The following is a 26,986-nucleotide window of genomic DNA, read 5'->3' as shown; positions in this document are numbered from 1 at the left end:
AACGAACCGCGATGTAGCAAGGGATTACTGTAATTTGAACTGCAACTGATCAGCAGCGCGGCGCATACGCGGCGGTGTTTACACAAAGGACAAAGGATTTGATCACGGGATTTAATGACTTGGAGTGACAGAGATTGTTGGATAAAATTGTTGTTTATAATTATATGGGCCTGTGGAATAATTTGAACTCCAACCGCTGTCAGCGGCTCGGCGCACATAAAGGATTGTTGACATAAAGGACGATCAATGGATTTAATGATTTGGAGTGACACAGATGGTTTGACAATATTGTTGCTTATATAATAGTTATTTGAGATAGAATTTATATATCGTTATATAATTTTAACTGCAGCCGACGTCAGCGGCGCGGCGCACACATTGTCTACATAATGGACGATTGATGGATTTAATGATTTGGAGTGACACAGATGGTTTGATAAAGGTGTTATTTATGTTATAGTTATTTGGATAACTGTCAATGTTACGTCAGGCCCGTTCTCAGCTCTTCGTTTGTGTTTGTCACGTTAGCATACCGTATCATTTAGCCTGTTGTTGCTCATTCATGTCTGTTCTTGGTGTTGGATTTTGTCGAATAAATTTCCCCCAAAATGCGATTTACACTCCGGTGCGACTTATGGTTTTTTTTCACTTTATTGTGCATTTTATGGCTAATGCGACGTATATTCCGGAGCGACTTTTAGTCCGAAAAATACGGTAAATGTTGGGCACAGTTGCACTTTGTCTTCCCAAATCAGATGAAAATTGGTAAGGTAATTCTGCAATATAAAATTGGGTGCAAACACAACTTTACAAACTATAGACCAATCTCAATTCTGCTGCAACTCAAAAATATTGGGAAAGCTTTTTAACAATAGAATGGATGCATTTTTGGAAAAATACAAACTGCTGAGAGTCAGTATAGCTTTAGGGTCAGCAGATCAACAGCAAGGCAGTGATTGGAATCAATTGAGGAAATCACGGATGCAGTAGACAAATAAATACTACCGTTTGTGCAAATCTGTAAAGTTGTTTTGTGTGGCTTCGGCCACACAGAGACGTAATAAACAAACGTAATATGTAGACCCAATTGACCAATCAGAGGACATTACATTTTACGTCGATCAGGGCGGTAAACCAATCAGAGGACTTCACGTAACACGGAGAGTACGTACCTCAGCCGCCATTGATAAATAAATACGATCGTATGTGCATAGAAAACAGCATTAGGACCCTCTAAAATGGCATAGACAAAGAGACATGCTTACGAGGCACAATTCAAGCTTCCTGGAAAGCCGGGATCATTGCCGTGTCACGTCTCCTCTCTTGGCCGGCTGAGCCGCCCTCCGCGCTAGATCTCGGGGGTGCGCGTCGCCAATACGAAGTACGTGTGCGAATCGACTCTGATCGCCACCACCTGTCCCATGTTACCCGCTGATTAGTGCGTGTACCGTATTTTTCAGACTATAAGTTGCGTTCTTTTTTCATAGTTTGGGTCGGGGGACAACTTATACTGAGGAGCGACTTTTTTCACAAATTTTCAAAATTCCCCAAAAAAAAAAAAAAAAGTGGAACCGCAATAAACGAACAACGATGTAGCAAGGTATTACTGTAATTTGAATTTCAAGTGACGTCAGCAGCGCGGCGCGGCGGTTGTTTACATAAAGGACAAAGATTCGATCACGGGATGACGAAGATGACGAAGGGCCCCACGTACTACCGGCATCATTAGCGGCTTTGTTTGTAAGTGACACGGAGGACGAAGAGTTTGAAGGATTTAATGATTTGGAGTGACACAGAAGGTTTGAAAAACTATTATGGCTTTTACGCCGTTTACCGAACCCACGTCTTTCCTTGTACTTTGTTAACGCTACAATATAGTTATATACTAGATCTGTGGAATGACTAGGCTGACGTCAGGGCGCACGCGCGGCGTTGTTGACAAAGGACGAGGAATTTGATCGATGGATTTAATGATTTGGAGTGACACAGATGGTTTGATAATATTATTGCTTGTATAATAGTTATTTGATGTATAATTTATATATCGTTATATGGGCCTGTGGAATATTTTGAAGTGCAAGCGCCGTCAGCGGCGTGCACCCGGCCGGCATTGTTGACATAAAGGACTATCGATGGATTTAATGAATTGGAGTGACACAGATGGTTTTATAAACGTGTTATTTATGTAATAGTTATTTGAATAACTCCGAATGTTCCATCAGGCCCGTTCTCAGCTCTTCGTTTGTGTTTATGTCACGTTAGCATACCTATCGTTTAGCCTGTTGTTGCTCGTTCATGTCTGTTCTTGGTGTTGGATTTTGTTTAATAAATTTCCCCCAAAATGCGACTTATACTCCGGAGCGACTTATGTTTTTTTCACGTTATTGTGCATTTTATGGCTAATGCGACCTATATTCCAGAGCGACTTTTAGTCCGAAAAATACAGTAATTGTTTTTTGCCAAATAATAACATAGAATTTCATGGCTGCAACACGTCCAGTAGAAGTTGGGAAATGTGGCAAAAAATACTGAGAAAGCTGAGAAAATCTCATCAAACAGCTATTTGGAACATCCCACATGTGATCAGTCTAATTGGGGACAGGTGGGTACCATGATTGGGTATAAAAGGAGCCTCCCCAAACATGCTCAGTCATTCACAAGCAAGGATGGGGTGAGGTTCACCACTTTGTCCACAAATGCTTGAGAAAATAGTTGAACAGTTTAAGAACAACATTTCTCAAAGAAAAATTGCAAGGAATTTAGGGATTTCAACATCCACGGTCCATAATATCATCAAAAGGTTCAGAGAATCTGGTGAAAACACTGCACGTAAACGCCACGGTCGGAAACCAAGACTGAATGACCGTGACCTTTGATCCCTAAGACGGCACTGCTTTAAAATCCAACATGAGTGTGTAAAGGATATCACCAAATGGGCTCAGGAAAACTTCAGAAAACCACTGTCAGTAATACAGTTCGTCACTACATCAGTAAGGGTTAAACTCTACCATGCAAAGCAAAAGCCGTTTATGAACAACATCCAGAAATTCCACCGGGTTCTCTGGGCCCGAGGTCATGTAAAATGGACTGATGCACAATGGAAAAGTGTTTTCTGGCCTGATGAGTCCACTTTTCAAATCATTTTTGGAAACACTGGACGTCATGTCCTCCGGACCAAAGAGGAAGCGGACCATCCGGACTGTTATCAACGCAAAGTTCAAAAGCCAGCATCTGTGATGGTATGGGGTGCATTAGTTCTCATGGCATGGGTGACTTACATTTCTGTGTAGGCAACATAAATGCTGAAAAGTACATAGATTTTGGAGCAACATATGCTGCCATCCAAGCGACGTCTTTTTCATGGACGCCGCTGCTTATTTCAGCAAGATAATGCCAAGCCACATTCTGCACATGTTACAACAGCGTGGCTTCGAAGTAAAAGAGTCCAGGTTCTCCCCTGGACCACTTGCAGTCCAGACCTGTTTCCCATTGAAAATGTGTCGCTCATTATGAAGCGTAAAATACGACAGGGAAGACCCCGGACTGTTGAACAACCGCAGCTTTACTTTCCAAACCAGCAGTGGGCAGTGCAGTAGGCTCTGTAGACTGAGGAGCGGGGTACCGCAAGGGTCAGTTCTCTCACCAACACTATTTAACATCTATATATACGACCTACCGGACAGAGCATCCAGAAAGTATGGCTATGCAGACGACCTTGCCATCATGCTGAGTCGACCAACGTGGAAGGCGACGGAAGACGGCCTGAATGAAGACATGCGCACCATGGCAGCATACCTTCAAAAGTGGCGTCTCCAGCTCAGCTTTGGAAAGACTGTTGGTGCATCATACCACCTCAGCACCAGGGAAGCAAGGAGAGAACTGGCAGTGAGCATTGAGGGCAAACGCCCGGAGGTTCAACAAGCCCCGAGGTACCTCGGCGTGCGTCTGGATCGGACCCTATCCTTCAAACAACACCTCGAAGATCTGAAGGCAAAGGTGACATCCAGGGTTGCACTGATCCGCCGCCTTGCTGGAACAACGTGGGGAGCCTCTGCTAAGATCTTGCGGATATCAACCCAAGCGCTGGTCTTCTCTGCAGCAGAGTCCACCAAGCAGACTCAAGGCACGCCACCCCTACAACATGGCAGCACAAGAGATGCTCAATTCCATCCCTGAAGACATCTCCAGAGATGCCTGGCTGGCAGCAGCTTGGAAGCAGGAGTGGGAGGCAGCTGGCCCCTCCCTCATGCACCGTTATGTCTGGGAACCAGGAGACGGCGCCATAGGAGGAGACGAACTACCTCGCCAGCAGTGGACCACACTCAACCGCTTAAGAACTGGTGTTGGGCGCTTCAACACGTCTATGCGGCAGTGGGGACTGGCGGACAGTGCGGCATGCGAGTGTGAAGCCCCCGAGCAGACAGCCGACCACATCATCAACACCTGCCCCCTATATAGACCACCCTCAGAGGCCGGCCTCTTCGACCTGGGACCAGAGATGCTGGCGTGGCTCCACGACACCAAGTTGGAGCTCTGACGTTACACGAGAGAGAGAGAGTTGAACAACTGAAGCGGTTCATCAAGCAAGAATGGGAAAGAATTCCACATGAGAAGCTAAGAGAATTAGTCTCCTCTCTTCCAAAAGTGTTATTAAAAGGAAAGTTGATGTAACAAAGTGGTAAACATGCCCTTTCCCAACTTCTACTGCACGTGTTGCAGCCATTAAATTCTAAGTTAATTATTATTTGAAAAATAAAATAAAGTTTATTAGTTCGAGCATTAAATATGTTGTCTTTGTAGTGTATTCAATTGAATATAGGTTGAAAAGGATTTTCAAATCATTGTATTTTGTTTTTATTTACATTTTACACAATTTCCCAACTTCAACTGAATCCGGTTTGTATATATAAACTATATATCAAATAACTATAACATAAATAACAAGCTTATCAAACAATCCGTGTCACTCCAAATCATTAAATGCATCGAAATCGTCGTCCTCTGTGTCACTTATAAACAACTCCGCATCACTTATAAACAACTCCGCTGACTCCGGAAGTCAGTGGATGTCAGACTCATCGTCAGTTGCAGTTCCAATTATTCCAGAGGCCGAGACCGCTCTCATGTGGTTTAGTGTGAAAATAACATGTGAAGTGATATACTAGTAAGTCGTGATGGGATAATAAAGCTTCAAATTTGCTTCATGAACCATTTATTGTATTTTTGACTCCTCTAGATCAGTGGTCCCCAACCACCGGGCCGCGGACCGGTACCGGTCCGCGGGTCACTTGGTACCGGGCCGCCAAGCCACACAGAAAAAAAAAAAAATGTTTTAATCGACGATCAATTAATTCAGGTCAAGACGCTCGTCCCGGTCACGTGACATGTTTCCCCAGTCGAGCCCGCAAAGCTAGCAAAAATGAGTAAGTATTTATTTTGAAAAATATAAAAAAATTGGCGATTCTCTCCCAATTACATCCGTCGGTTCAGGTCAAGACGCTCGTCTCGGTCACGTGACATGTCACCTCAGTTGAGCCCGCGAAGCAAGCAAAAATGAGCAAGAAACAGATGTTTGGAAAGCTTCTTCGGAAAGGGAAAAAAGCCCAATGAGGAGACGGAAGAAGAAGAGGCTACGACTTCTAAGAAAAGGAAAGCTGCATTTAAAAGACTATGACGCGCCAAGCCCACTCTGCATAATATGTGGCGACAGGCTAGCTAACGAGGCAATGAAGCCCTCAAAACTGCTTCGGCACATGGAGACCAGCATCCTGCATTAAAAGACAAACCTTAACCACTTCGGGTGTCATTGTCTCCGATTACGCCTAGATGGGACCGGCTCGTTTCTGAGAAACAAGCTCAGTGCTCCCACTAATTCAATGTAATGGTGAGTTTTATTTTAATGTCGTTTATACTTGTTTTTATGCCAGTCGTATCATTTTGTTTCATCGTATTCATATATTTATTATAAATGTATTATTTATTTATATAAATGTATTATTTAGTTATATAAATGTATTAAAGGCCGGTACGCGAAAATATTTCTGACACGTAACCGGTCCGTGGCGCAAAAAAGGTTGGGGATCACTGCTCTAGATGGCACTGTTGTTTTTGATAAGGGGGTTTAAGTCACAGCAATCTTGAACAGAGAGTGCCATCTATGGGAGTAAAAAATACACCTTCTGGTTCATGAAGCAAATTTGAAGCTTCATTATCCCATCAATACTGTTAAGTAATTAATAGGTGAATGATTAAGTAATAATGTGTTAACAATTTCACATATAAGTCACTCCTGATTATAAGTCGGCACCCGGCCAAACTATGAAAACCACTGCAATTTATAGTCCGAAAAATACGGTGATGGTGACATCACACTAGAGATTGTAAAAAAACAAACAAAAAAAACAGGATGCCTGTGTTACTCTAACAAGGGAAATTTGTCATCTCATAAGCAACCGTTTGGACGCTACTGATGAAGATTATAACTTGAACTGCACTTTCGCTCTCCGATCGTTATTGGAGAAAGGCATATACATGGCAGAGAGATCTGGATAGCTATCGGATTTCTCCTTCTCTGATCGTATCGGATAATGGCAGTTACCCGAATTTCTCAAGTGTCATGTAAACGCATTTACTTTTAAGTTTCAGTTTCACTCGCGACGCGCCTAGTTGGAGGACTGTGGGCGCCGAGCGGAGTCAGCGGCTTCACGGCTTCACCTCCGCCCAGCTGACTGGAGGAATGAATAAATAAGTGAGCGAGGCACTCGACAGCCCGGCCGATGTCCCGCCCTCCAGAGCCATATACCTCACCGTGATTGGTTCATTCAGCTCCGCACACCACAAGTGTCATTTATATCAATCTTGATGGCCGCACTAACATTAATCTTTTATATTAAGACGGGGGCTGCAAATTATCATCCCGGGGGCCGCAGTTGCCCCGCGGGATGAGAGTTTGAGACCCCTGACCTACAGTGTCTTAAGAGAAAATTAAAGACCAACGAACAATAGTATGATCAGTAAAAATCATTCATGGAGAAAGCATTTTATGTGATTGATGGGTTTATCGGTGTACATCTGTTGATGAAGCCCAGAAACTGATCGCTGAAGCTCAAGAGTTGTGCAAAAAAGGAGGCTTGCGCCTTCATGAGTTCAACTCAAATATGGAAGAAGCACTCTCTTGCTTAGACCCTTCCGAAAGAACAGCAAACATTGAGCCTTTAGGGTTTGATCTAACGCCACAAGAACGGGCTCTTGGCATTCAATGGTCTATAAAAGATGACACATTCATCTTTAACATCAGCTTGAAAGATCAACCGTCGTGGTTTGTCAGTCATTGCTTCTCTTTACATTCTACTTGGATTCAACGCTCCATTCAGCCGAAGTGGAAAGAACTTTGTCACAGAGGCATCGGCTGGGACGATCAACTCCCAGAGGACATAAAACCACGGTGGGAGGAATGGATGAATTGTCTTCTCAAGTTGAAAGAGGTTTCAATCCCAAGATGTTACCATCCACATGACTTTCACAACATAGTCAGAGCAAAGTTGCATCATTTTTCAGACGCGAGCTGCACAGGGTGCTTGTTCTTACCTCAGGTACCAAACCAACAAGGATGAAGTCCTTTGCAGTCCCGTCACGGCAAAAGCAAGGGTTACTTGTAACAAGTATGCCGAGACGGGAACTTGCTGCAGCGGTGATCTCTGCAAAGGTCAGTGTGATGTTAAAACATGAACTTGACGTGAAAATAAACCAATACTTTTTCTGGACCGACTCACAAGTTGTACTTGGATACATCAACAATGATGCTCGCAGGTTCCACAGTTGCATGATGTGGACACTTCAGAAAACCCAGCTGATCATGCATCTCGAGGTCTTCGTGCTTCAGACATTCACTAAACCAAATGGCTACGAGGTCTGGAGTTTCTTTGGGAGCGTGAATGACAAATAAAATCCAATACTTCAACAGAATTACTCGTATGGGATCTTGAAGTCAAGACAATTCAAGTACTTGCAACTGAAACTAAAAACTGAGATGAAATCCACTAAGTCAGTTCTCTTTGAGGACAAGACTTGTAAAAGTAGTAGCAAGAATCAAAAGACGGGGGTCCAAATAAACCCCACGCAGTGAACATGTGACTGTAGAGGAGCTAGAGAAGGCTGCTGAGGCAGTGATTAAGATTGTATGGTATATAGACGCTTTTCGTCACTGGTCAGTCCACGCTTTTTTGTCTGCTTTGACACACGCACGCCTGCCACCTGGTTCCCGTTTGCCTTATCCGCTGTGTAGCGGTACGCCTGGCTGGTTGCTCTGCTGCGTTCTCGCCTCTCTTTTCCCCTTTTCCTCTCGCATCAGTCCCAATGACCCCAATTGTCTGTGGCAGAGTCCCAACTGGCAGCAACAACAAAAAACGTCCAACTCCAAAGCGCGTGCCGCGGCACATGGAGTCCGAACCGCGCTCGGCGGAATCTCGGGAACAGAACCGTGCTCGATGGAAACCCGGGAACGGAACCGCGCTCGACGGAAACTCGGGAACGGAACCGTGCTCGACGGAAACTCGGAAGTGAACGCCGTGTGCAGCGGCAAGAGTCAGAGCCGCACACACAGCGGCATACGGAGAGCCAGAGCCGCACGCAGCAGCAGGAGTCAGATGCGTGTTGCAGCAGTGGGAGCGGGGTCAGGAATGATAGCGGGTCCAGCGCTGCTGGCGCGAGGTCCGGCGACGCCGCGGGTCCGGCGACGCTGGGGTGAGGCCCGATGGTGGCCGCGAGTCTGATGGCGCTGGGACAATCTCCGACGGCAGCCACGGGTCCGGCATCGCTGGGCCAATGTCCAACTGTGGCCACCGGTTCGGCGACTCTGTGGTGGGTCCCGATGGCGCACGTGGGTCCAGCGTCGCGGATACGTAAGTTGGTGGCGGAGGTTGGTCCAGGCGCTGGTCGCTGAAGTGGTCGGATTGTTCTGTCACGGACGGAATGGAGCCAGGGTGACCAAATGCAGTTTGGACCAGGGTTTATTGAGGGAAAAGGGAGTTGGAAGGGAAGATGAGGGGAAAAAACGAATAGGAACCGGCAAACTAACAGAAACAGACCGAGATTAACTGAAACAAAGAAGAAGAAGAAAGAGACAAGACTAGCCAGGACAGAAAGACGAGAGACATGAACAGAACAGACTAGAGACGAAAACAATCCTCAAAACTCAAATATTTATCTACATTCTATCATACTGTCTAACCCAGACATGGGCAAACTACGGCCCGCGGGCCACATCCGGCCCGCCAAACCTGAATAAATTGTCTTATTCATTTTTTTTGGGGTCATTTTCCCTGCAATTACAATGTTTCCCCAGTAGATGGGGAAGCGCCCGCCCGCGCATTTACTCCCGGGAGCCGTGTCAGAAAGCTCGGTGCACACTCACAAGTGCGTGTGCGTACTCAGTAGTACGTAGTAATTTCATCTATCAGTGCCGAATTTCGAGTGTAGGTTGTGACGTCAATATTCTCGTAATTCGCGAGCTGAGTTTTCAGATACAGTTTTACGCTAATGCCACCCACAAACCTTCCCCTGGAATCCTTCCATTAAAATGAGTGGCCCGAAGAAAAGAAAGGTGGACACTGAGTGCCGAATGTTAAAAAAGAGTGGACAATTTGGCTCGACCTACGTGTGTGAGAAGACGTTCAGCCACATGAACGTCAACAAAGCCCGTCACAGATCTAGGTTAACGGACCGACACCTCGGCTCTATCCTAAGAATTACCACAACAAATTTTACTCCAGACTATGATGCACTAGCAAAAAAGGGAAACCAACAATACTATTGATTTCTTTATTACTTTATTTAGATGTATTCTTTCACTGATTCTTCAAGATGATGTATTTGGTCAGAATGTTTGCCGTTGGATGTGATTTCGCCTCATTAGATAAACATATTTCCTAAATCTGACCTGCAGGCGCTGAAGTGATGGAAAATGTTATTCATCATAACAGTGTCGTATTTAATAAGAATCACTGATAGTAGTTTTTTGGTGAAATATTTTTTCAATGCTGTTAATAAATGCATTTGTTTTCAAAAAGCTTTTTTTCGAATAGCCATCTACCTACTAAAGGCCAAAACCTTTTATGCAATGACCTTTACATGTCATTTATATTACTTCACACAAACACTACATCCATCTGCTCCTGGTTCGGCCCCCTGGTCAAAATTTAGAACCCAATTCGGCCCGCAAGTCCAAAGGTTTGCCCACCCCTGGTCTAACCTATCATACTGTCTTCCCATTTGGTCTCTCACCACAAAAGAAACTCTGGATCCTATAGCCAGACTATACAATAGAGCATACAAAATACATGGCAGACTATCAATCTGGACCCATCACTGCATGTCACTTGCACGCTCCAATGCACTAACCTTCCAGAATTACACAATTATCATGGCAATAAAACTCTTCTATCAACTACACACAAATTCTCTCCCACCTATAGTTAATTCACTCATCCCAGGCCGTAATGAAAGACAGGCCCGCATCACCCGCTCAGTTACACAGGACCTCATCCGAACCCCAGCATACCGAAACAATTTTGGTCTTAACTCATTTATCCGCACATCTATTTTGATCTGGAATAAGATACCCCTTCAAATCAGATCAGCCACCTCTATTATGCAATTTAAACGGCTATACACATATTTTTTAATAACAAACCAAACTTGCACCCATTAACAATAAGATATATATATATATATTGTATATATTGTATTGAAATGTATGTAATGTTATAGGAACCTGCTGTAAAACAGTTCTTGAACTGAGTCAGGCCAGTCCATGAAACTTTGATGTTACATGTCGACCTTTCCTTTAAATAAACTAAACTAAAATCCGACCGGGAAGTGAGAGGCAGACAGGACTTAAATACAAGACAGGTAGCGAGAGGCAGGTGACTGTGATTACACATTGATTGTGAGTAGACACAGGAGGGGAGGGGCGAGCACTCAGAGACGCGGACAGAAACCATGACAACATATAGACACAAGGAACTGACCGGGAATGAGTCGTGACACACGTGTTTTGGACCTGGAGAAGGCGTTCGATCGTGTCCCTCGGGAGTTTTGTGGGGGGTGCTTTGGGAGTACATGGTGCTCTGATAAGGACGGTTCACCAGTCATCAATGTCAGAGTTTGGTGTTCATTTCCGGCAGTAAGTCAGATTCGTTTCCAGTGAGGGTCGGACTTAGGCTACCTTTTGTCACTGATTTTGTTCATTACGTTTATGGACAAAATTTCCAGGCACAGCCGAGGCGTTGAGGGTGTCCAATCTGGTGACTTCAGCATCGGATCACTGCTTTTTGCAGATGATGTGGTGCTGTTGGCTTCTTCAACCCAAGTGGAGGGGTTCGCAGCCGAGTGTGAAGCGGTCGGGATGAAAATCAGCACCTCCAAATCTGAGACCATGGTTGTCAGTCGAAAAAGGGTGGAATGGCCTCTCGAGGTCGGGGATGAAAGTCTGCCCCAAGTGGAGGAGTTTAAGTGTCTTGGGGTCTTGTTCATGAACATTAGCGAGGGCAGGATGGAGTGTGAGATCGAAAGGCGGATCGGTGGAGGGTCTGCTGTAATGCGACTCTGTACCAATCCGTTATGGTTAAGACGCAGCTGAGCCGAAAGGCGAAGCTCTCGATTTGCCGGTTGATCTACGCTCCTACCCTCACCTATGGTCACGAGCTATGGGTCATGACCGAAAGAACAAGAGCCCGGATACAAGCGGCCGAAATTATTTTTGTCCGCAGGGTAGCCGGGCTCTCCCTAAGAGACAGGGTGAGAAGCTTGGTCATCCGTGAGGGACTCGAAGTCGAGCTGCTGCTCCTCTACGTTGAGAGGAGCCAGATGAGGTGGCTCGGGCATCTCATCCGGATGCCTCCTGGATGGTGTTCCGGGCATTTCCAACCAGCAGGAGACCCCAGGGACGACCCAGGGCGTGCTGGAGAGTCTATGTCTCTCAGCTGGCCTGGGAATGCCTTGGGATCCCCCGGGTTGGCTGGGGAGAGGGACGTCCCTCCTAAAGCTGCTGCCCCCGCAACCCAACCCCGGATAAGCGACAGAAGATGGATGGATGGATGGATGGATGGATGGATGGATGGATGGAAGAATTAGCGGGCTAATGATCATGAATAAGTTCTTATGATTGTCATTAATTAATATGGCATGGTGATGAGAGGCAGAGGCCAGCATGTGTGTATGTATGGAATGATGGATGTATGGATAGATGGATGGGTGGGTGGATGGATGGATATGTATATGCATACATTTATGCGTGTGAGTAGATAAGTATGTATACATGTAAGTGTATATGTACATATATGCATGTATATGAATGTATAATGTATACATTTTTTTTGACAAAGGGGTGAGTACTAATAAGCTATGCTTCCTCACACGCCTTTCCGAGTATGTTATTTTTTCTGTTTTATTTTACTTCCTCAATTTCATTTTCAAATGGTTTTGTGCAAGGACTTTGTCTGAAAACAAACAGGAAGCTTGTTATTACCGTTTTTTTTCATGTATAATGCGCAAAATTTAACTAATTTATTGTCCTAAAATCTGGGGTGCGCATTATACATGGGTACAATTTAAAAAAGATTTTTTTTTTTTTTTTTTTTTTTTTTTTTTTTGTGAAGAAAATCATGGTACAACAATTTTTGAAGAAAATCTTGTCACGGATGGTTCTTTACAACGTCACTTTCCTCTCTTTTCATTTTAACCTAACTGATCGCGGTGGTGCCTTTCTGGGCAGTCGGAGAAATCAACGCCAACAAAAAAAATACATCCAGCCTAGTTAAGAAATCACCAGAAAGATCACCATGACAATTGTGAATAATAAATAAATAATTATTATATATATTATATATATTATTATTATAATAATAAATAATTGTGATAAATAACTGGAACATCACTCAAATATTGGTGATCCCGTTGAGAGTCTCACATATTTCTTCGCTATCGAGTTTGCTACTGCATGCGCAGTGATACTGACCGGCAGAATAACATCCGGTTGTTCCCAAAGATGATCTTTTTTCTGAAATAATTTTATGTTTACGGACTTAAGTAACCCGGCCGGGTCATACCAAAGACTATAAAAATGGGACCCATTGCCTCCCTGCTTGGCACTCAGCATTAAGGGTTGGAATTGGGGGGTTAGATCACCAAATGATTCCCGAGCGCGGCGCCGCTGCTGCTCACTGCTCCCCTCTCCCCAGGGGATGGATCAAAATCACACGGGGATGGGTCAAATGCAGAGGACAAATTTCACCACACCCAGACGCGTGTGTGACGATCATTGGGACTTTAAAAAAATAAATAAATAAAATAAAAAAATAAAAAAAAAAGTCAAAATTTGGGTGCGTATTATACATGGGTACAGGCTTTTTCCAGCATCGACATGCCATTTTTAGGGTGCGTATTATACATGGGGGCGCATTATACATGGAAAAAAACTGTATTTGTAATATTAGAATATTTGGAATAAACAAACAAACAAACAAACAAAGTACTCGAACCAAGCGATTGGACAGCGAAACTAATGGAGAGACAGGTCAGCCCGACAGTAATAGTTCTTTTTGTAATTGTCACTTTTTAAATCAAGAAACTGCCTCAGATCACTTCACTCATGTCAAGTAGGTAAATCAACACTTTTATTCGGGCTATTTGTGTTTTGCTGGTAGTGTTGAAGGAATGTATAGCAAAACTAGCAATTTACATAAAGTATCTCAACAACTAAGGATTCAGTCTGGTCAGTCTGCATGTGTAATAAAATTGTTACAACACATTTCCAGTAATGTTACTGTTGTGATGAGAGCCAACCCACTCTATTTGGGCACATCCAAAATTCTATTGAAGCTAGGGCTGCTCGATTATGGGTAAAAATCATAATCGCGATTATTCTGTTCAATATTGAAATCACGATTATTTACATAATTATGTTTTTGGAGGGCGGCTCGGTGTCGCACTGGTTAGCACCTCCGCCTCACAATTAGAATGGTGCTGGTTTGATTCCACCTCCGACCCTCCCTGTATGGAGTTTGCATGTTCTCCCCGTGCCCGCGTGGGTTTTCTCCAGGCACTCTGGTTTCCTCCCACATCCCAAAAACATGCTTGGTAGGCACTCCAAATTGCCCCTAGGTGTGAGTACGAGTGCGGATGGTTTTTCGTCTCTGTGTACCCTGCGATCGGCTGACAACCGGTTCAGGGTGTCCCCCGCCTACTGCCCGATGACTGCTGGGATAGGCTCCAGCACACCCGCGACCCCCGTGGGGACAAGCGGTATAGAAAATGGATGGATGGATGTTTTTGGAATTGGAAAGGCATTTATTGAACATTTTTGGATCAATAGTTATTGAACATGTTTTAAAAAAACACTCTCCTGTTAACATTGTTAGGAAAGTTCATTTTCTACACAAACGAGTTCAAAGTTGAATTCACACATTTTAAAATGAACTTGTCAGTTCATAGTTCATAATTGAAATTTTTTAAACTAAGTTTATAGTTCTAAAAGTGAAAAGTTTATAGTTCTTTTTTTACCACAATCAAAAAAAATAAAAATAGGGCGACTGGGGGGTGCTCGTCACGCGAAAGTTTTCATCGAATGGAGCGTCTGTCATCGCGGGTGGCTGACCGGGGACGGTGGATGGGGCTCGGACATGGCTTTTACGCACGCCCGGTCCTATTCTATGGAGCTCTCTTCCACCTCCGTGGCTGGAAGTGCCACCTCCGGGGATTGAAGTACACGCCGCCACACGCCTGGAAGTCGACGCCGGTGCTTCGGGCCGTGTGGCGGTTAACTATTTATGTTATAGTTATTTGAAATATTTTATTTCGTGGAGCAACTTCTATATGTTTTTATTGTTACAGTTCAGTAGTTGTTGGCTCGTTGAACTCTTGTTTTGTTAAATAAAGAGCCGTTTACCAAACCCACGTCTTTCCTTGTACTTTGTTAACGCTACAATATAGTTATATACTAGATCTGTGGAATAACGACAAGGCTGACGTCAGGGCGCCCGCGCGGCGTTTTTGACAAAGGACGAAGAATTTGATCGATGGATTTAATGATTTGGAGTGACACAGATGGTTTGATAATATTATTGCTTATATAGTAGTTATTTGATATATAATTTATATATCGTTATATGGGCCTGTGGAATATTTTGAAGTGCAAGCGCCGTCAGCGGCGCGCACCCATTGTTGACATAAAGGACGATCGATGGATCTAATGAATTGGAGTGACACAGATGGTTTTATAAACATGTTATTTATGTAATAGTTTTTTGAATAACTCTGAATGTTACGTCAGGCCCGTTCTCAGCTCTTCGTTTGTGTTTATGTCACGTTAGCATACCTATCGTTTAGCCTGTTGTTGCTCGTTCATGTCTGTTCTTGGTGTTGGATTTTGTCTAATAAATGTCCCCCAAAATGCGACTTATACTCCGGAGCGACTTATATATGTTTTTTTTCACGTTGTTGTGCATTTTATGGCTAATGCGACTTATATTCCGGAGCGACTTTTAGTCCGAAAAATACGGTACAACAATGCCTGTTAAATATGGCCTGGATCTCCACTCCCCACACACGTGTGGGCACCGCGGTTGAGTTGCACATGCACGTCTCAGAACGGAAACACCAAATAATCGTTTGTCTTCGATTATATGAATTTTGAGATTGTCTGGAGCCAAAATCGTGATTATGATTAAATTTGATTAATTGAGCAGCTCTAGTTGAAGCTCCTCTTTGCTGTTGTTTGACTGTAGTCTCAATAAGTGAACATCAAGGGATAAGAGACATATTGACACATAGAGTGCCGGTCTAAGGTCTACAGAACAATTGGTAAACCCAAAATAACCTGTCTTTATTCACACTATCTTGGTTTCGGCATGCTGCCACGTGCTAACATTATTTCGTCTGTTCAGACTGCCTGTTCAAGGTATGTCCGATGAGTCGCTACTCAGCACAGAAGCAGTTCTGGAAGGCCAAACAGGCCAAACATGAGAAGGACAAGATTGGCGACGTGGTTTTGCTGCAAAAACTTCAGGTAACTTTCACATCTACACCGTTTCATTAACAAAAAATGTTTTTTGGGGAAGTACCATTTTTGATTTAGAAACAAATTAATAATAATGTAGTCATGTAGCATGTGATGTAACGATATTTGTTTTCCTCAAATATGTTCGTACATGTGTTTAGGCCTGAACTATCATCAAATGTCTAAAATATGGATACTCTAGGTCAAATTACAGTAGTTTTAATTGGCTACGATTACATAGTCAAATTTCTTCAATCCGATCAGAGTTCAGATAAAGATTTTGACCGAATTCACTGTTTTCATGCACACAAAAATAAATAAGAAAATATGAATAAGAAAAATATAAGTGTTTTCATACGTACTGATCGGATTACCTATCAACAATTACCGCCCCTCTCATATGGAATTTTTTTTTGATCGGAATGGTAGTGATCCAATCTGAATATTCTGAATGGCGTGTGTGCATGAAGCATTTTTATTTTTATCAGGCTTTTAATCAGAATAAATGTGACGACGCATCATTAGGCTTTGCGGCACCATAATAGACCTTTATTTATACCTTGGGATTACTCTCAGAAAATTCTGGTTCAAATAGCAAACAGAAAAACGGAACAAAAGAGAATAATGCACATGAGTAATAAACAAAGAGTTGAGCAATAAATCAATAGAGCATTGAGTATGAATAAATTGTTGATTAATAAATAAATAGTCACGTAATGAATAAGCGTTGAAGGGCATTCCCCTGTCCTATTGCCTCGTTCCCTCAAGTGAGGAGTTATACAGTATATATATATACAAGTAAACAACACAAAAAAAATAAAAACAAGAAGGCACAAACAATGAATAAAATAAGAGTGATGAATAAATAATAAATAAACAAATAACACAATAAATAATAATAATAAGTTAGTTTTAAGTTAACGTTATGTAAGTTGGATAAAAAAACAGAACAATCACAAATACAATAAAAAAAAATAAATAAGCTGACTTAATTTGAAGTTCACATACTGTAAGTTACAGTAAGTTACGGAACGTATGTATCTATGTGTCTCTAAGCTATCTTTTTTTATGGATTATTTCGTTGTCATTTATTTCTTTTTACATCGCTGATATAATGCATTTGTTTTATTGCTATTTGTAATTATCTGCAGTATTTTTAAGGAGCTATCGTTTTTTTGGCTGTGGAACTAATTATACGAATTGCAATGTATTCATATGGGAACATTTGATCAAACATACGACTATTTCAACATCTGTAGGTCCCGGAACAAATTCAATTTCTTTTTTTTTTTTTAAATAATTCAGGTTCGTGTTCCACCTTGTATTTGCTGTGCATTGTGCTTCAACAACAACAACTCCATAAGTGGCAAATAACTTACAAAGAAGAGACAACAATAGATCCATCTAAAATTCATTCAAAACTCACTTCAAGATATCTGGCTACTCTTTGGAGTACAACTGTAGAGAGAAAGTCCCACCTATTGGTGTACAGTGATCCCTCGCTACTTCGTGGTTCGTTTATCGCGGCTTCACTGCATCGCGGATTTTTTCCAGCCCAAAAAAAAAGTTGTTATAAGAGTTCTAAAAACATATTTGCAGTGTTGCACTTTGTTATAAAATAATTTGTTATAAAAAAGACTTCTGAAAACATATTTACAATATTGTACCTTGTTATAAAAAGTTGTTATAAAAATAAGGGTCCTAAAATCATATTTACAGTATGAATACCGTTTTTTTCGGGAATCAACCTCACCGTGCCGGCACACAAGACAGGCGAGTGTGCCCCTATACCAGGGTTCGGCAACCCGCGGCTCTTTAGCACGCCCCTCGCGGCTCCCTGGAGTTTTTGCAAAGATGCGTGAAAATGGAAAAATAAGTTTTTTGTTGTTGTTGTTTTTTTAAATATGTTTTTTAGATGGTTATCATGACACAAGAATTCTTATGCTTTAAAAATGTATGTAGTTGTAAATATATTAAAAATACAGAATTTAAGAATGACGCCAAATAGCAAAATTGCGTCATAGCCTGCAACACAGCACAGGTGAGTTGTAAACAAACAGGTGTGTGAGGGATGGGCCGTGGATTCAAAAGACAAAAAGAGAAACATTGCTGATGAGAACAGAGGCTTTAAGAAAGAATGCAATTTTGAACTTTTTGCTTTCATTGCCAATGCTGAAGCATTGCCTGCATGTTTGATTATCAATGAGAAGTTGTCAAATAACAAAAAGAGAAATTTGGAGCGACATTTTCAGCTAAAGCGTGCTAAATTTGCTGCCGATCACCCAGTTGCAACTGAAAGGAAAGGTGCAATTGCAGTGCTGGTGGAGAAATCTGAGGACCGAAAAAACTGTTTCAACAAGTGGATTGCATCTCCAAACTCTACTACCAATGCACGTTTTGTTGCAGCCCGGGAGACAATAAAGCGCGGAAAACCATTCACCGATGGCGAATTCATGAAGGATTAATTCATTAAAATATCAGAGTGCCTATTTTCGAACTTCAAAAACAAAACCGAGATCATTCAGAAAATTAAACACATGCCTGTCCGCACAAACAATATCACCGATCAGCAGATCAAGGATATCAATTCAGCTCCAGCTTTCTCAATGGCCTGTGATGGATGAGTCGTGTGACGTGACCGATATCGAACAGACAGCTCTGCTATGCAGGTACGTGAACTCTAATGGGCCGCAAGAAGAAATGATCAAATTGATACCACTATTTTCCTTTAAATTATTTTAATAGTAGGCATACAACTTATGTATTGACAGTCTATGTTGCATTATAAAAGGCTTTTAGATTTTTGCGGCTCCAGACAGGTATGTTTTTTGTTTTTTTTGGGCCAATATGGCTCTTCGAACATTTTGAGTTGCCGAACCCTGCCCTATACCATCAGCGATCGCCTCCTTCAAACAATTCTACTGCCCATATTCTACAGGTGTTACTCGTAAGGTTAAAGGTGACCGGCGGCCATCTTAGCTCTAATGCACTTCAAAATAAAAGTCTATAGTACTTCAAAATGAGAGTCAAATAAGTCAATATAATAATATTATCAATTAAGAGTCCAATAGCAACTCTACGTGAGATCAACAAAAGGTCAACAAAGGCTCAATCAAGATTCAAGTGTTCCTGTAGGAATCGTCGCTTCATTCGCGGATATAGCACAGTGGTTGCTCTCACCAGCCCCGCCTCTCCGTACAAATGGACGAAACCAGCGGAGCATGCATTCGTTGAGCTGAAGGGGTGTTTTACGACCGCCCCTATCCTTCGAGTGCCTGAGCCCGAGAGACAATTTGTGGTCGAGCTGGAGAGAGGACGTCCGCGATAGCGTTCGGGCCTGCCCCATCTGTAACCGCTGCAAGGCGTCTAATTGTCCTCCGGCCGGATTACTCCAACCTTTGCCCGTTCCCCGGCGTCCCCGGTCCCACTTGTCGATTGACTTTGTCATGGGTCTTCCGCCCTCGGAGGGGAACACGGCGGTTCTTACGGTTGTGGACCGCTTTAGCAAGATGGCCCATTTCATTCCCCTGCCTAAGCTCCCGTCAGCGAAGAAAATGGCGTCTATTATGCTGCGGACGATTTTTCGTCACCACGGTCTCCCACAGGAAATCGTGTCGGACCGAGGCCCACAATTCGCCTCTGCTTTCTGGGCGGAATTCTGTCTCCTCGGCGCCGCAGCCAGCCTCTCCTCGGGGTTTCACCTGCAATCCAACGGGCAAGCGAAACGCCTGAACCAGGAGCTGGGTAAGTGTCAGGTCTAAATCCAATCAGACATTAAACCACACGTTGGAAGGAAGAGGAGGAAAGAACCAGAACAGGTTTACTCGCGAGGAGAACGATAGAGAGCAAACTCAGTTACAATCTCCATCAATTCTGAGTTCTCACTTCACGTGCTCCTCTATTTAATGTTTTGGTTGCCCTGGTTACAAAGGCGTTGCTACACTAAAGGGAGGGGAGATAGTGTCTGTAGCAACGCTTATCAGCTAAGGAATGTAGTGTGGTGTGAATTAGCACTTCATTGTCGGCCCGTGACCCCCGCAGACTTTGTCCTTCTTCATCAACCAACTGTTCTTCTCATGGTTGGCTGATTTGTCCTCGAGTGGGATCAGATAACTTGAATTGCCGCTTTCCTGTGGAACAATGCAACTAAACCTTGGCTAACTTTATCTACTTGGTAAAGTAACACACAATAACTAGAATGTGCAATTTCTGGAGAAATTGCGTGTGAAGGCGAAATGTATGAATAACTTCTTCGGGGAATGCTGCGGAATGACGTTGAAACGTGTTGAATTACTTGAGAAATGTAGAAATTTTGGAGAATTTGTGTTGAATTTCAAAATAAAAGATGTGAAGTTTTTGGTAAGTGGGAAGTTGTGGAATAGGTAGGCAAAAGATGAACAGTTGAAAGTTGGAATGGGTTGAATCGGTTGAAAAATGTAGAAATGAGAAGGGAAAAAGGAATTGGGTGTGAATTTCAAAATAAAAGATGTGAGGTTTTTGGGAAGTTGTGGAATAGGTAGAAAAATGATCAACAGTTGAAAGTTGGAATGGGTTGAATCGGTTGAAAAATGTAGAAATGAGAAGGGAAAAAGGAATTGGGTGTGAATTTCAAAATAAAAGATGTGAAGTTTTTGGTAAGTGGGAAGTTGTGGAATAGGTAGAAAAATGATGAACAGTTGAAAGTTGGAATGGGTTGAATCGGTTGAAAAATGTAGAAATGAGAAGGGAAAAAGGAATTTGGTGTGAATTTCAAAATAAAAGATGTGAAGTTTTTGGTAAGTGGGAAGTTGTGGAATAGGTAGAAAAAGGATGAACAGTTGAAAGTTGGAATGGGTTGAATCGGTTGAAAAATGTAGAAATGAGATGGGGAAAAGGAATTGGGTGTGAATTTCAAAATAAAAGATGTGAAGTTTTTGGTAAGTGGGAAGTTGTGGAATAGGTAGAAAAATGATGAACAGTTGAAAGTTGGAATGGGTTGAATCGGTTGAAAAATGTAGAAATGAGAAGGGAAAAAGGAATTGGGTGTGAATTTCAAAATAAAAGATGTGAAGTTTTTGGGAAGTTGTGGAATAGGTAGAAAAATGATGAACAGTTGAAAGTTGGAATGGGTTGAATCGGTTGAAAAATGTAGAAATGAGAAGGGAAAAAGGAAATATTGGAGAATTGGGTGTGAATTTCAAAATAAAAGATGTGAAGTTTTTGGTAAGTGGGAAGTTGTGGAATAGGTAGGCAAAAGATGAACAGTTGAAAGTTGGAATGGGTTGAATCGGTTGAAAAATGTAGAAATGAGAAGGGAAAAAGGAAATATTGGAGAATTGGGTGTGAATTTCAAAATAAAAGATGTGAAGTTTTTGGGAAGTGGGAAGTTGTGGAATAGGTAGCAAAAGATGAACAGTTGAAAGTTGGAATGGGTTGAATCGGTTGAAAAATGTAGAAATTAGAGTAGAAAAACGGAATTTTAGAGAATTTTGGTTGAATTTCAAAATAAAAGATGTGAAGTTTTTGGTAAGTGGGAAGTTGTGGAATAGGTAGGCAAAAAGATGAACAGTTGAAAGTTGGAATGGGTTGAATCGGTTGAAAAATGTAGAAATGAGAGGTGAAAAACGAAATTTTGTGAAATGTCGAATGTGACATTAAGAATGAATGGGGAAAAATTTGTCGGAATTCTGGGAATTCTGCGAAAACGGAAAATTTTCGGAACGAGAAAAATGGAAGCGCTCATGTCGTGAATATTTGGAATACGTGAAAAGTGGAATGGAGTGAATCGGATGAATTTTGTGGAAGAAGAAGCGGGACAAAAAAGTGTGGAGAATAAAAGAGAATAATAATAATAACTAGAATGTGCAATTTCTGGAGAAATTGCGTGTGAAGGCGAAATGTATGAATAACTTCTTCGGGGAATGCTGCGGAATGACGTTGAAACGTGTTGAATTACTTGAGAAATGTAGAAATTTTGGAGAATTTGTGTTGAATTTCAAAATAAAAGATGTGAAGTTTTTGGTAAGTGGGAAGTTGTGGAATAGGTAGGCAAAAGATGAACAGTTGAAAGTTGGAATGGGTTGAATCGGTTGAAAAATGTAGAAATGAGAAGGGAAAAAGGAATTGGGTGTGAATTTCAAAATAAAAGATGTGAAGTTTTTGGTAAGTGGGAAGTTGTGGAATAGGTAGAAAAATGATGAACAGTTGAAAGTTGGAATGGGTTGAATGGGTTGAAAAATGTAGAAATGAGAAGGGAAAAAGGAATTGGGTGTGAATTTCAAAATAAAAGATGTGAAGTTTTTGGTAAGTTGTGGAATAGGTAGAAAAATGATGAACAGTTGAAAGTTGGAATGGGTTGAATCGGTTGAAAAATGTAGAAATGAGAAGGGAAAAAGGAATTGGGTGTGAATTTCAAAATAAAAGATGTGAAGTTTTTGGGAAGTTGTGGAATAGGCAGAAAAATGATGAACAGTTGAAAGTTGGAATGGGTTGAATCGGTTGAAAAATGTAGAAATGAGAAGGGAAAAAGGAATTGGGTGTGAATTTCAAAATAAAAGATGTGAAGTTTTTGGTAAGTGGGAAGTTGTGGAATAGGTAGGCAAAAGATGAACAGATGAAAGTTGGAATGGGTTGAATCGGTTGAAAAATGTAGAAATGAGAAGGGAAAAAGGAAATATTGGAGAATTGGGTGTGAATTTCAAAATAAAAGATGTGAAGTTTTTGGTAAGTGGGAAGTTGTGGAATAGGTAGGCAAAAGATGAACAGTTGAAAGTTGGAATGGGTTGAATCGGTTGAAAAATGTAGAAATGAGAAGGGAAAAAGGAAATATTGGAGAATTGGGTGTGAATTTCAAAATAAAAGATGTGAAGTTTTTGGGAAGTGGGAAGTTGTGGAATAGGTAGGCAAAAGATGAACAGTTGAAAGTTGGAATGGGTTGAATCGGTTGAAAAATGTAGAAATGAGAAGGGAAAAAGGAAATATTGGAGAATTGGGTGTGAATTTCAAAATAAAAGATGTGAAGTTTTTGGGAAGTGGGAAGTTGTGGAATAGGTAGGCAAAAGATGAACAGTTGAAAGTTGGAATGGGTTGAATCGGTTGAAAAATGTAGAAATTAGAGTAGAAAAACGGAATTTTAGAGAATTTTGGTTGAATTTCAAAATAAAAGATGTGAAGTTTTTGGTAAGTGGGAAGTTGTGGAATAGGTAGGCAAAAGATGAACAGTTGAAAGTTGGAATGGGTTGAATCGGTTGAAAAATGTAGAAATTAGAGTAGAAAAACGGAATTTTAGAGAATTTTGGTTGAATTTCAAAATAAAAGATGTGAAGTTTTTGGTAAGTGGGAAGTTGTGGAATAAGTAGGCAAAAGATGAACAGTTGAAAGTTGGAATGGGTTGAATCGGTTGAAAAATGTAGAAATGAGAGGTGAAAAACGAAATTTTGTGAAATGTCGAATGTGACATTAAGAATGAATGGGGAAAAATTTGTCGGAATTCTGGGAATTTTGCGAAAACGGAAAATTTTCGGAACGAGAAAAATGGAAGCCACCCTTTCGTGAATATTTGGAATACGTGAAAAGTGGAATGGAGTGAATCGGATGAATTTTGTGGAAGAAGAAGCGGGACAGAAAAGTGAGGAGAATAAAATAGAAGAATAATAATAATAATAATAATAATAATAAAGTGAATGGAGTAGAATAACATATGTGTGAAGGCCATCGCCTTCACACAACTAGAATGTGCAATTTCTGGAGAAATTGCGTGTGAAGGCGAAACGTATGAATAACTTCTTCGGGGAATGCTGCCGAATGACGTTGAAACGTGTTGAATTACTTGAGAAATGTAGAAAATTTGGAGAATTTGTGGTGAATTTCAAAATAAAAGATGTGAAGTTTTTGGTAAGTGGGAAGTTGTGGAATAGGTAGAAAAATGATGAACAGTTGAAAGTTGGAATGGGTTGAATCGGTTGAAAAATGTAGAAATGAGAAGGGAAAAAGGAATTGGGTGTGAATTTCAAAATAAAAGATGTGAAGTTTTTGGTAAGTGGGAAGTTGTGGAATAGGTAGAAAAATGATGAACAGTTGAAAGTTGGAATGGGTTGAATCGGTTGAAAAATGTAGAAATGAGAAGGGAAAAAGGAATTTGGTGTGAATTTCAAAATAAAAGATGTGAAGTTTTTGGTAAGTGGGAAGTTGTGGAATAGGTAGAAAAATGATGAACAGTTGAAAGTTGGAATGGGTTGAATCGGTTGAAAAATGTAGAAATGAGAAGGGGAAAAGGAATTGGGTGTGAATTTCAAAATAAAAGATGTGAAGTTTTTGGGAAGTTGTGGAATAGGTAGAAAAATGATGAACAGTTGAAAGTTGGAATGGGTTGAATCGGTTGAAAAATGTAGAAATGAGAAGGGAAAAAGGAATTGGGTGTGAATTTCAAAATAAAAGATGTGAAGTTTTTGGGAAGTTGTGGAATAGGTAGAAAAATGATGAACAGTTGAAAGTTGGAATGGGTTGAATCGGTTGAAAAATGTAGAAATGAGAAGGGAAAAAGGAAATATTGGAGAATTGGGTGTGAATTTCAAAATAAAAGATGTGAAGTTTTTGGTAAGTTGTGGAATAGGTAGAAAAATGATGAACAGTTTAAAGTTGGAATGGGTTGAATCGGTTGAAAAATGTAGAAATGAGAAGGGAAAAAGGAAATATTGGAGAATTGGGTGTGAATTTCAAAATAAAAGATGTGAAGTTTTTGGTAAGTGGGAAGTTGTGGAATAGGTAGAAAAATGATGAACAGTGGAAAGTTGGAATGGGTTGAATCGGTTGAAAAATGTAGAAATGAGAAGGGAAAAAGGAATTGGGTGTGAATTTCAAAATAAAAGATGTGAAGTTTTTGGTAAGTGGGAAGTTGTGGAATAGGTAGAAAAATGATGAACAGTTGAAAGTTGGAATGGGTTGAATCGGTTGAAAAATGTAGAAATGAGAAGGGAAAAAGGAATTGGGTGTGAATTTCAAAATAAAAGATGTGAAGTTTTTGGGAAGTTGTGGAATAGGTAGAAAAATGATGAACAGTTGAAAGTTGGAATGGGTTGAATCGGTTGAAAAATGTAGAAATGAGAAGGGAAAAAGGAAATATTGGAGAATTGGGTGTGAATTTCAAAATAAAAGATGTGAAGTTTTTGGTAAGTGGGAAGTTGTGGAATAGGTAGGCAAAAGATGAACAGTTGGAATGGGTTGAATCGGTTGAAAAATGTAGAAATGAGAAGGGAAAAAGGAAATATTGGAGAATTGGGTGTGAATTTCAAAATAAAAGATGTGAAGTTTTTGGTAAGTGGGAAGTTGTGGAATAGGTAGGCAAAAGATGAACAGTTGAAAGTTGGAATGGGTTGAATCGGTTGAAAAATGTAGAAATGAGAAGGGAAAAAGGAAATATTGGAGAATTGGGTGTGAATTTCAAAATAAAAGATGTGAAGTTTTTGGTAAGTGGGAAGTTGTGGAATAGGTAGGCAAAAGATGAACAGTTGAAAGTTGGAATGGGTTGAATCGGTTGAAAAATGTAGAAATGAGAGGTGAAAAATGTGAAATGTCGAATGTCCCATTAAGAATGAATGGGGAAAATCTGTCGGAATTTTGGGAATTCTGCGAAAACGGAAAGTTTTCGGAACAAGAAAAATGGAAGCGCTCATGTCGTGAATATTTGGAATACGTGAAAAGTGGAATGGAGTGAATCGGATGAATTATGTGGAAGAAGAAGCGGGACAAAAAAGTGAGGAGAATAAAATATAATAATAATAAAGTTAATGGTGTAGAATAACATATGTGTGAAGGCCATCGCCTTCACACAATAAAGTAGAATAACATATGTGTGAAGGCCATCGCCTTCACACAATAATAAGTAACTTGTCCTAAGCACTTCAACACACATTAAGTAAAATGTAAGGTAACTGGTATGCAGTTCCTTAAACGAACATTGAGTAAATATGGGATAACTTGTATGCAACTACTTCAAACTGTATATAACACTTAACAAAGAAAACAGTTCTGACCAACAACAATCTATGAACCAAACCTACAGTTAGATAAAAGGAATGAAGTTCCTCTGAACCAAATAAGAACATTTCGCCTATGCAAATAAGCTCGGCTCATTGTTAGTGAAGGCCTCCTACAGGAACAAAAACACACAGATAACATAAGGACAGGAAGGAGACATATGGCTGACAGGGATCAAAAGACATCCCTGTCACTAAAAAGGAAAAACCTAGATGAAAGGAAAGTCATAAACATGTAAAGACGAGGCCTCCAGGTCTGGCAGGCCAGGGCTTCACTTAAATTATCCTAACATTTCCCTCCTTTTTATCACATATTTGCTCAATTTTCACATCACCAAAAACAACCACTTCTCTCGATTTTCAGTTGTCGGATCACAAGTATGAGCACCAATATGTTTACACCAGGAAGGATCAATGTTGCGTCATCATCATTCGGAAACACACAGATCTGGGAAGAAGTCTGTAAACTCAAGTGCAAAAATCGCATCATCATCATCGTTGTCATCAACATGCTGGCGTTCAGACATTAGGCATACTCGGGCCATCTTGTCTTCCATGGGCGATATTGCTGTAGTGATGAGACGATTAAACAGACCACGGAGACATGGAATACAACAACATCCACACAAGGTGAGTATAGCAGTAAATACTGCAACTGATATTATAATTGAGGACACAAGGGCTTTATACTTCCCAAAGGCATTCATCCAGTTGTCCCACATCGACGTGTCCACACCAGAGTGCTCTTTCATCCTCATGTTGAGGGATCGCAGGCCTGCAATGGCTTTCGTCAGGCTCCCATCAGGGGCGGTGTTGTTGGGGATGAAGGTACAGCATTGTTCTCCGAACATTGCACAGACCCCTCCTTTCTCAGACAACAACATATCAAGAGCAATGCGATTCTGGAAGGCCATTAGGG

The 26,986-nt window shown here is 41.3% G+C and overlaps 1 pseudogene; it reads left to right on the top strand.

Moving 5' to 3' along the window:
• Positions 1 to 26,986, top strand: part of LOC119119051 — an 87,900-nt pseudogene that overhangs the window by 24,460 nt on the left and 36,454 nt on the right.

Source organism: Syngnathus acus, unplaced genomic scaffold, assembly GCF_901709675.1.
Source record: "Syngnathus acus unplaced genomic scaffold, fSynAcu1.2, whole genome shotgun sequence".
Classification (NCBI taxonomy): Eukaryota; Metazoa; Chordata; class Actinopteri; order Syngnathiformes; family Syngnathidae; genus Syngnathus; species Syngnathus acus.
This window is presented reverse-complemented; position numbering and strand designations above follow the sequence as displayed.